The 9,544-nt window shown below is 49.7% G+C and overlaps 1 protein-coding gene across 1 annotated transcript in view; it reads left to right on the top strand.

Moving 5' to 3' along the window:
- The first annotated feature begins 1,106 nt into the window (after nucleotides 1-1,106).
- Nucleotides 1,107-9,544, top strand: part of ATP8B1 (ATPase phospholipid transporting 8B1) — a 113,103-nt gene continuing 104,665 nt past the window's right edge. The window contains exon 1 of the mRNA XM_082668149.1: nucleotides 1,107-1,215. The gene's annotated coding sequence lies outside the window, so the exon portion shown is untranslated. The remainder of the gene's footprint in view (nucleotides 1,216-9,544) is intronic.

Below are 9,544 nucleotides of genomic sequence, written 5' to 3'. Positions count from 1 at the left end.
GAAATGAAGTCTTCCTTAAGCCCCCAGTTTGGAGTCTGAACTCTTGGCCTCTCTGATCTGCAGATAACTTGCTATTTGTCTGTGAGTCCTATCTCCCCTAGTACATTTTCAGCAAACTCTTTGATTCATCTTTGACTTTCCTCCATTCTTATCGCAGAGACTTTTCCATAGCAAGTGAGCAGTAAAATTCTGCGGAACAGAGTTTCTGGTGTAAGGGACGGTGCTTCAAAGCGCCCAGACACCAGCTAGCAACCAGGCACGTGAGTCCAAAAGTTCCAATTACACCGCACCATTCGCACGCCGCGCCCTGGCTCCTTTTGACTCCAAACCCGTAAAGGTGAGGGCGTTTGGTTTCAGCCGAAAGCCTGCTTGCTGCAATTACAGGATAAGTTTCTCGAAGTCTTTTGGCGCTGTCTCTTCCCCCGCCCTCCGTGCGGCGAACCGCGACGCGCATTCGGTGACCGGTCCCCGAACGTGACTTGGCATCGAGAGGGTACAGCTCCCCTTACCGAGGGAGCTCAGGTCCCGGGCGAGCCGCGGCCTCGCCAGCTTTCCGGGCTGGCGCGGTCACCGAACTCAAGCGGCGGTCAGAGTGGCCGAGGGTGGCGGCGAAGTGACGCGGTGCTGGCGGGGCGGGGTGGCAATCGCGTCCCCAGGGAGGCGGGAGCGTCCGGGGAGCCGAGAGCGGGCCAGGCGAGGCGGGAGACGCGCTCGGGGCACGGCCTGGGTGACCCCCTAACGCCGGGGCGCACGAGGGCACGGGACTCGACCTGGGTTGCGTCTGCCCGTGCCGGGGCTCGCCGTCCAGCTCTTCTCCGCCCAGGGGAGGAACAGAAGGAGGGCCGACGGCCGGGCCCGCCCCCAGCCCCAGCTGCGGCTGCCAGTAGGAGACTAGAGGCAACACCCGGGAGCGGAGAAACCAGTTTGGCTGGTCTCGCGGAGCGGAGGGAAAAGGGCGGCCGCAGAGGAAGGGGGCGCGTACGCGGGGCGGGGGCAGGCGGGGAGCCACTGGAGAGCTGCGAGAGCCGGAGGAGCCTCCGCCAACTGGACACGCTTCCCGGGGCCCCGGGCCAGCCCCGTGCGCCATGAAGCGCTAGCGCTGCGGCCAGCGCTGGGGCCGGGCTGGCGGGCGGCGGCTGCGGGCAGGTGCGCAAGCGAGCGCGCGGATAGGCGCGCACCCGGCGGATGCCCCAGTCGGGGCCCAGCGAGCGCCAGGTAAGGAGGGGCGCGGCGCCGGGACCCCTGATCTGCCGCACCCCGCGGGCCCCGCAGGTCCCCTGGCCGCCCGGGGGCGGCGGACTCCGGAGAACAGGGACGCAGTGGCAGCAGCTGTCCGCGCCCTCGGGCTCCTGAGCCCGTAAGGGTGGGATTTGGGTGGCGGTGCCGGGAGCCTTCGCTGCCTTGGGGATGGGGAGACGCAGCTGGTGGGGCAGGCAGCACTGTGGAGAAGGCCATGGGCTTTTCACCTGCGGGAGGAGAGGGAACTTGCGGGAGGTGTTTGGGTTCTTCTTTCGTTTGCTACGCTCAGGTCCGGGCTTAAGTTCCGAGGGGCAAGCCTGGCAGGGCCTGTGGGTACTTGAGGAGCGCCGCTGGTTTCCCTGCAATATCTGTCGCCCCTCTGGAAGTCCCTCTTGACAGGGTTCTGCTGGTGGCCCCTTTGGGAGCCGATGCAAACGCGTCCGAAAAAAGACCTTTGGGCCGAATGCACCGGCAGCACCTTCAGGGAGGGATGGAGGGTGAGGTCGCCCCCACCAAGCCTACTGCGGGACCAGGAACCCTCCAGACATCTTCCGAGGGCCTGAGTGCAGGTTGGGAGGTGATGCGGAAGAGGGGTACATTTTTCCCCGGTGATTGTAGGGTCGTATCCGCCAGCTCCCATGGCACTGCCAACAGGCCATCTCCTTCCCTCCCCAGTTTGATGCCTGGCGCTGTCACCTCGCTCTGGGCGTGCGGAGTGGCAGCTTGTTGGGGGAGGGGTGTTGCAGGGAATGGCGAGTGTTTTAACCCCCCCACTTCCCCACTCCTCCCCAGGTGAGGGAAGAGCTTGTAATTGTCCGCCCAGCTTCTCCGGGGAGTGTAAGCGCCTGGTCCCCGACGGGGGTGGGGAGGGGAGGCTTGGAACACTGATCAGTAACAGCTGTAGGGGAGGACGAGGGTGCTGAGGGGATGCAGAACGGCGGAGGAGGTTCGATACGCGCGGGGAAAGGGAACCCGAGCTCCATTTCTGCTTAGTGACCCCCTCAGCCCCGCCCGAACCCTTCGTCCTGCCCGCGAAGCCCCTGGCGCGCTCGAAGTCCTTGGGTAGCTCCGGACGCCGCCAGTTTCCCCTCCCGGAAACGGCCCGCCCTGTTGGCTTAAGAAAAGTTTCTCTCCCATCTTCCTGGTTGCATTGCCTTCACATCTCTGCCTTCATTCCTCGAGAATGAAATGAGACAACACAGGCGGAGTACTGAAAGACCACCCAGCACGCGGTAGGCTCCAGAGGAAGGTTAACTGCTTTTAAAAACAAAAGCCAAAAATGATGTGTGATAAAATCTCCAGTGATGGTCAACACAAGGGCAGATTAAAAGAGAAAACAGCACAAAATGTGAAGTAGAAGTTCTAATTTTCATGTCTGGGGAGTACTTTTGTATTGGACCTAAAATGCCATTCATTAATTCCAGGCCTGTTGTTGAAGCCCTTATTAAAACCTATTATAAATGCATATACTGTGCAAAAGGTGATGAACGGTCATTAGCTGTCGCTTGTTACTTTCTGGGGGAGAAATCTGCCTGCCTGCAGTTATTCCTCGGAATCCTCTTAATGGTATTCATTCGGTAGTGGAGGCTTCCGTGTTCTAATGTTAGGTGAGAAATCTTAACCTCTGTTCCTTTGCCATTTTATGCTGACCGTACATTCATAATTTTTAGGATTTCTTTGGTCTGTTATTGGGGGCCAAACAAGACTCAGACAGCTTAATACTAGTGAACGGAAATGCCATCTGCGTGAAAGCGGCCTTGGCCACTTTCAGGTTTTCTGTTTTTTATTTTAAGGAAAATGCATATCGGTATGCACTTATTACTTGTTAGTGATAGAAATAGGAGGGGTTTTTCTGTTTACATGTTTTTGTAATTGAGCCTTTAAAATAATGTGGTGAAAACGTGCATGTGTAAGTTGTCTGCAGGTGTAAAGCGAGTTGAGGACTGGCTCTGTTTCACCTGTATTTTTCTGTGGTCTTGGCAGTAACAGCACTGACCACATGCAGCTGTGGAATGTTTCTTGCCCTATCTGTTGCCCTTTCCCTCCTCCTTTTTTCTTTTTCCTTCCTTCTTTCTCTGTTTTCTAAAGCAAGGAGTTGTGGAAAACATATGGATTTAGATCCCCACAGGTTTCAGTTCTTTTACTTTAAATTGTATTTAATGTTTGCAATTTATGCTTATTTATTTACTTTAAAAATTGTATAACCTTAGATGAATTCCTAAATTTTCTGAATTTACTCATTTGCTGGAAAAAATATTTTTCAGCCTCCTTGGGTTGTTGAGGATTGAATGAGAGAACAGGCGAACCTTCCTTACACATAATAGGTGTTCGAATGTTGCTTTCTTATTTTCTTTGTTAAATGGATATTTTAAAAAAAATTAGTATGATGCCCAGATATTTGGTGTATTTTAAATATTTTATTGCCTTACTAAAGTTTGAATTCAATTTTAGTGTTTCCTAAACATTCATGGAATCCAGGTGATCCTTATAACTCACCTGAGAGAGATTTTAATCTACTCGTTACCTTTGCTCTTCAGTTTCAATCATTGTAAAAGAAGCCTGCGCTCTTACGAATGCAGAGGAACTTGCTTTTTAGATACCAGAACAAGTTTTATGGGGTCTGTTCATGTCCCATGTCTGTAAAGAGAGGTGCCTTTACAGTTTCTTAGGCACTTAATTTTAGAATTTGCTTCTATATCTGCTTCTAGATTAGTCTCCTGGGATGTGTTTTTTTGGTGTCTTTAGATATCTTGTGAGTTTTCAGGTCTGTTTGTTGGCATTGTTCAGTTAGATTAATTGCATTCATGTCTGTAGGTGTTGTTTTGTTACTTATTAAGATAAGTAAAAATTCATTTGCTACCAGAAGAGTTTTAATAACACGAAAAGAAGACAGGTTTATTCTGTTAAGCAGTTTACTCCCAGATCCCCATCCCTGGGCCCAGCTATAAATAATATCCAGTCTAAGAGCTTTTGAGGTCCTGTGTCACCGAAGAGCTGGCGTTATGGAAGAAGAGTCTAGAAGGTATACACACACACATGCACATCAGTGTGTGTGTGTGTGTGTGTGTATAAAACAGTCTTGTTTCTCATTTTTATTAGAAAACAAAGGATTTTTTATCATCTGATTATTTAGGAACATATTAATACTTTTCCTAATTCTTCTAAGTGTGTTGCATGTTAAAATAAATTGTCACCAAAACCATGCACAATGGGAACTATGTTTGATAACTGGTCCCATGGAGACTGAACCCAGAGGCAGCAGAGAGGGGTTAGTAGCAGGTGCTTTGGAGTCCTGTGACCTGGCTTGGAATCTAGGCCTCACTGCTCCCTAGCTGTATAACCCAGGGCAAGTTATTAGTACTTAACTGATCTAGCTTTAGTTTCCTCATCTGTGAGATGGAATAGTAATAGTACTATCTCAGAGCGTTGTGTGCTGAGTTCCAAACGAGAGAATTTATCTAAAAGGGCTTAGCACAGAGCTCAATTAAAAGTAGTCAGTATTATTACTGTTGTGTCGTTGATATCTCTCAGCAAATATTTATGGCTCATGCAGCCATTGCCTTTCTCCTAGATATGCGGGAAACGGGAATCACTCTGTATGTTAGTATTCATTTAGCAAACATAGGTGTCTGTTTGCACCAGGCATTGGTAAGAAAGAGTCCCCTGGAGCAGGGGCGAGGTTCTGAACTTTCAGATCCAGGGCTTGGGTTCTGGAACCCAAGTGTCTGGGGAGTGGCACGAAGGACCAGGGCGCTCAGTGACCTAGGGATGTGCTCACTCAGTCACAGCCACGAGGGGTGGCTGCTCCCACCGGGGCATTCTATCCTCCTGCAGAGTGGAGGGAGGCCCTTGGGACGTACTGAGCACTGCTGGGTCTCCTTTTCCCCCACTTCCCGTCTGTCTTTCATCTTCCTCACCTCTGTACTCTTGTATTAAAAAAAAAAAATTAGGGCTTCCCTAGTGGCGCAGTGGTTGAGAGTCTGCCTGCCGATGCAGGGGACGCGGGTTCGTGCCCTGGTCTGGGAAGATCCCACATGCCGCGGAGCGGCTGGACCCGTGAGCCATGGCCGCTGAGCCTGCGCGTGCGGAGACTGTGCTCCGTAACGGGAGAGGCCACAACAGTGAGAGGCCTGCATACCGCAAAAAAAAAAAAAAAAAAAAAAAATTACTCTTCCCTGTTCAAAACTTGGGAGTTTCTGAACCTTGAGTCTTTTTAAAGGATCGGTACTTTCTGCATGGTTTCTGAGTTGTGGCACCTGGTAAGCATCGCTAATGACAGAGACCTTTGCTACAGTCCCATCCATCCACCCATCCATCCATCCATTCATTCATTCATTTAAAACAATGGCTTGAACATCTTCTCCAGGCACTGTGCTGGGGATTACCCACTTGCTTCACGGAAGCCTGCGGGATTCACAGAGGGCCTGAGTCGTGTTTTTTTCTCTTTTCCTCTTTGGTAAGAAAGTAGATCTGGTGGTGTCTTTCTTCCTGATCTGGACTTTGTCCCTCTCTGCCTGGAGAGGTGGTTGTCTTAGACCATGGAGGGTGGCCCTGGACGCTCCCAGTTCTGAAGCTCTGTGTTCATTGTCAGTCTTCAAGTCCAGTGAATTTGCATTTAATAAAGGAGAGCTGGGCCTGGAGGCTATGACAGATCAGTGGTAGGAAGCTGGCTCTCAGTCTTGGGGAAAGGACTCCTGGGGTTGGGGGATGTCAGGTCACCCCGGTTCTGGGGCCATCCTTCTGTGGTGATGACACCTCCCCCTAGCGTGACCGAGAAGCCTGGCACTTGTCACTGAGTACGTGTGTAGCCTGACCTTTGGCTAGCAGCTCTGGTCTTTATTTACAGGGCTGTCATTTATGGCTTTGTCTCTTTGCTGTGTGGCTTTTGTTCACCAGAGTTGAGGTTTGCTTGATGTAGAGCAAGGCAGCATTTGAAACCAGTTTTCTAACCTTTACTCAAATTGAGTTGAGCTGGAATAGCCTCATCGGAACAACTCGGGCACCAAGCATTATCCGCTTACAGTCTCTGATCGCCCGTTCTTGCTGTTTGGGGAAGTTCCCGTGAGTTGGATGCATTACTTATTTTATAAAGTGTGATATGATTTGTGGACAAATCTTTACTGTGTCTTCTTGGGACGCAGTGAACTATTGAGACTGTTCTCTGAGATCAGAGATCTGTGCATCCAGGAGAAACATTTAACACTCTCTATAAGAAAACAGCCATTTGACTTCGGTGGTTGAAATAGTCACTCGTGTGGGGAGGCAGGTCGGGGTTTATATATTTCACACTGGGAAAGAGTGGCCCTACCACCATATTGGAAACACATGTGTGGGCCTCTAAGCCAGGCACGGGCAGATGCTCTGTAAGCTCAGAAGTTTTGTTAAAACAATGAAACGAAGAGTGTAGCCTTCTTCAGCTGCTGAGATGGTGAGAATTAAATGAAAATCTGTGCTCTGTTTTTGGTACCAGAACAACACTGGGAGGTGAGGAGGTTCCTCATGATCTCGTTCTAGTGCAGAAGTTTATTTCATGGGCCTTTTGTTTTAATCATGGTAAAATATTTATAAAATCTGTCATTTTAGCCATTTTTAAGGTGAATTCAGTGGCGTTAAGCGTATTCACAGTATCTTGCAGCTCAGCCACTATCCACGTCCAGAACTTTTTCGTCGTCCCATTCGGAAACTCTGTACCCATTCAACTGTAACTCCCCATTTCTCCCTCCCTGTGGCCGCTCATAGAGTCTGTTTGTCGCCATGGATTTTGCTGTTCTGAGGTACCTCATGTACATGGAATCATACAATATGTGTCTTTTTGTGATGCTGATTTCACTCGGCATAATGTCCTCAAGGTTCTTCCTTGTCACAGCATGAGTCAGAATTTCCTTCCACTTCCTTTTCAAGGCTGAATAATATTCCACCGTGGGTCTGTATCCCACATTTTGTTGATCCATTCATTGGTTGAGGGGCGTTTGGGTTGTGTCCATCTTTGGCTATTGTGAATAATGCTTTTGCAGGCATGGGCCTATGAGTATCTGTTTCTTCACGGGAGCTGTTGAGATCTGATTCAGTTTTGTGAGATTCATTGTTCATAGAACATGGTTAAGATGGGCAGGGTCATGTAGTATTTACTATCACACTTTCCTCCAAAACATCTTGGAGATAAGAACAGGAGGAACTGCAGGGAGGCTGGTTACCTGGAAGACACGTGAAGGGCAGCCTCATTTCTCATTTTCACCTGCAGCTGCTCTGACGAAGCTGGTGGTCCTTTAGCGTATCATCACGTGCTGGCCTGCAGTGTGGGTGACACTGTGCTGTGTGCTGGGGTGGGCATAAAAGCTCAGGAGACCTGGCCGTACCGTCTGGAGACCCATGCTGACCACAGCTGCCTCCCAGGGAGGATATTCTCTAGTGGAGGCAAAAATCCTTAACTTTCCCCCAGAACTGACTTGAATGAAAGATTAAAAAAAATTGTTTTTGGAGGAGGCAGGGTTAGAATGAGAGAAAAATTGATATTTAATGTCTGAAAAATGCAATACTTAAAAATCAGATTGTTTTCTACCTTAGGGTACAATCCATGGTTTTCAAGATAAGCTTTGAAAAAAGGCAAGAGATCACTAATAGACTGTAGGATGACAGAATCATCAGATGTTGCATCTGTGTACTAATGTGCTTCTTTGTGGAGCAGGATAAAACCAGAACCCTTTCGATCATGATTAGATGTCAGTCTATTAGGCTAAAGACATCTTAATCTGTATTTTCTAGAGAACAGTAGACTCTTTTGTTTGTTTGTTTGTTTGCGGTATGCAGCCCTCTCACTGTTGTGGCCTCTCCCGTTGCGGAGCACAGGCTCCGGATGCGCAGGGTCAGTGGCCATGGCTCACGGGCCCAGCCGCTCCGCGGCATGTGGGATCTTCCCGGATCGGGGCACGAACCCGTGTCCCCTGCATTGGCAGGCGGACTCTCAACCACTGCGCCACCAGGGAAACCCGAGAACAGTAGACTCTTTATGTGAGTTTTTGCTCATACGGTGCCCTGAAAATTAGCCAAGATAAGGATATTTAAAAAGCAAGGCTTTTTTTTTTTTAAGTAAACACACACACACACACACACACACAGACTTCAAACTAACCCCAAATATCACCATTCTTGGGTATCATTCCATCTTCCTATCCTGTGCCAGTCCCAGCCACAAAAAGGGTATTAATCTCTTGGCGGTTTGATACTTTGTCTAGCTCAATTTGAGATTGTTTAGAATGTTTTTTTAAATCACTCTTAGCCTTTCCCCCTTACATAGAGAAGCATGGTGAAAATTCTCAAAGGTCAGTTTGAGAACCTCAGACTCTTGAGTGGTGACATAGTAGCATCCAATGTGTCCTGGATCCTTGAGATCACTCGGACCAACACTCTTTTTTAAAGCTGAAGAAGGTTTGCTCAGACCCTGTGCTCTTAGTAACTGCTGGTCTCATTTCCTGAGTTCTAGCGTCTTGAGTGGCTAGAGAAGTAAACTCATGGCTTCTCCCAGGGAATTTCCTGTCTCCTTAGTCAATTCACAGAGTGGACCCTCCTCCTTAGCCTTTAAAGTCCAAAACAAACAGCTAGCTGGCCAACAGATACTTACGAAGCACATCCTGTGCGCCTGGCACTTGGCATCTGTTAGTCAATCAAGGAGCTAAAGAGCCTGCCCTCAACGAGCTCACGTTCTAGGGAGGGAAGGGAGACTGTGGATAATAAATAGGTAAATTACATGGTATTTTTGAAGATTGGTGCTGCAGAGGATAAAGAGAGAAAGCTGGACAGGGTAAAGGAATTGGGAGGGTGTGCAAGGGGGCAAGATGCAGTTGGAGAGTGGAGAAGGTGGTATCTGGGTGAAGGCTCAGCAGGGAGAGGGTGAATCACAAAGATCTGGGGGTGGGGAGAGTGTCCCAGGCAGAGGGGACAGATGACTCGGTGCCTGGCTGGTGTGATGCAGGCAGTAGTTGGCTATTCCTCCAACCTGTGAGTGGGGAGGGCGGGGCATGGGGAAGACAGAGCAGAGAGGTGGGGAGCCCCATCGTGCAGGGCTTCCTAGCAGCAGAAGGATTTTGGCTATGACTGTGCAAGATGGATAGAGGGGTGGGGGGGAGTCGGTGCAGGCTGTCGCCCATTGGAGGGTTGTGATCTTTCATTTGACTGTTATTTTAAATAGTCCTTCTGGTTGCTGTGTGGAGACCAGGCCAGGGAGGGCTCTTGGGTTGGGAGACTAGTTAGGAGGCTAAACCAGGTGAGCTATGTTGGAGCCTGGGACCAGCGTGAGACGTCTGAGAGA

Source organism: Grampus griseus (genome assembly GCF_964374135.1).
Source record: "Grampus griseus genome assembly, chromosome: 12".
Classification (NCBI taxonomy): Eukaryota; Metazoa; Chordata; class Mammalia; order Artiodactyla; family Delphinidae; genus Grampus; species Grampus griseus.
The sequence above is the reverse complement of the archived record's forward strand: the minus strand, read 5'-3'. Positions and strand labels throughout refer to the sequence as shown.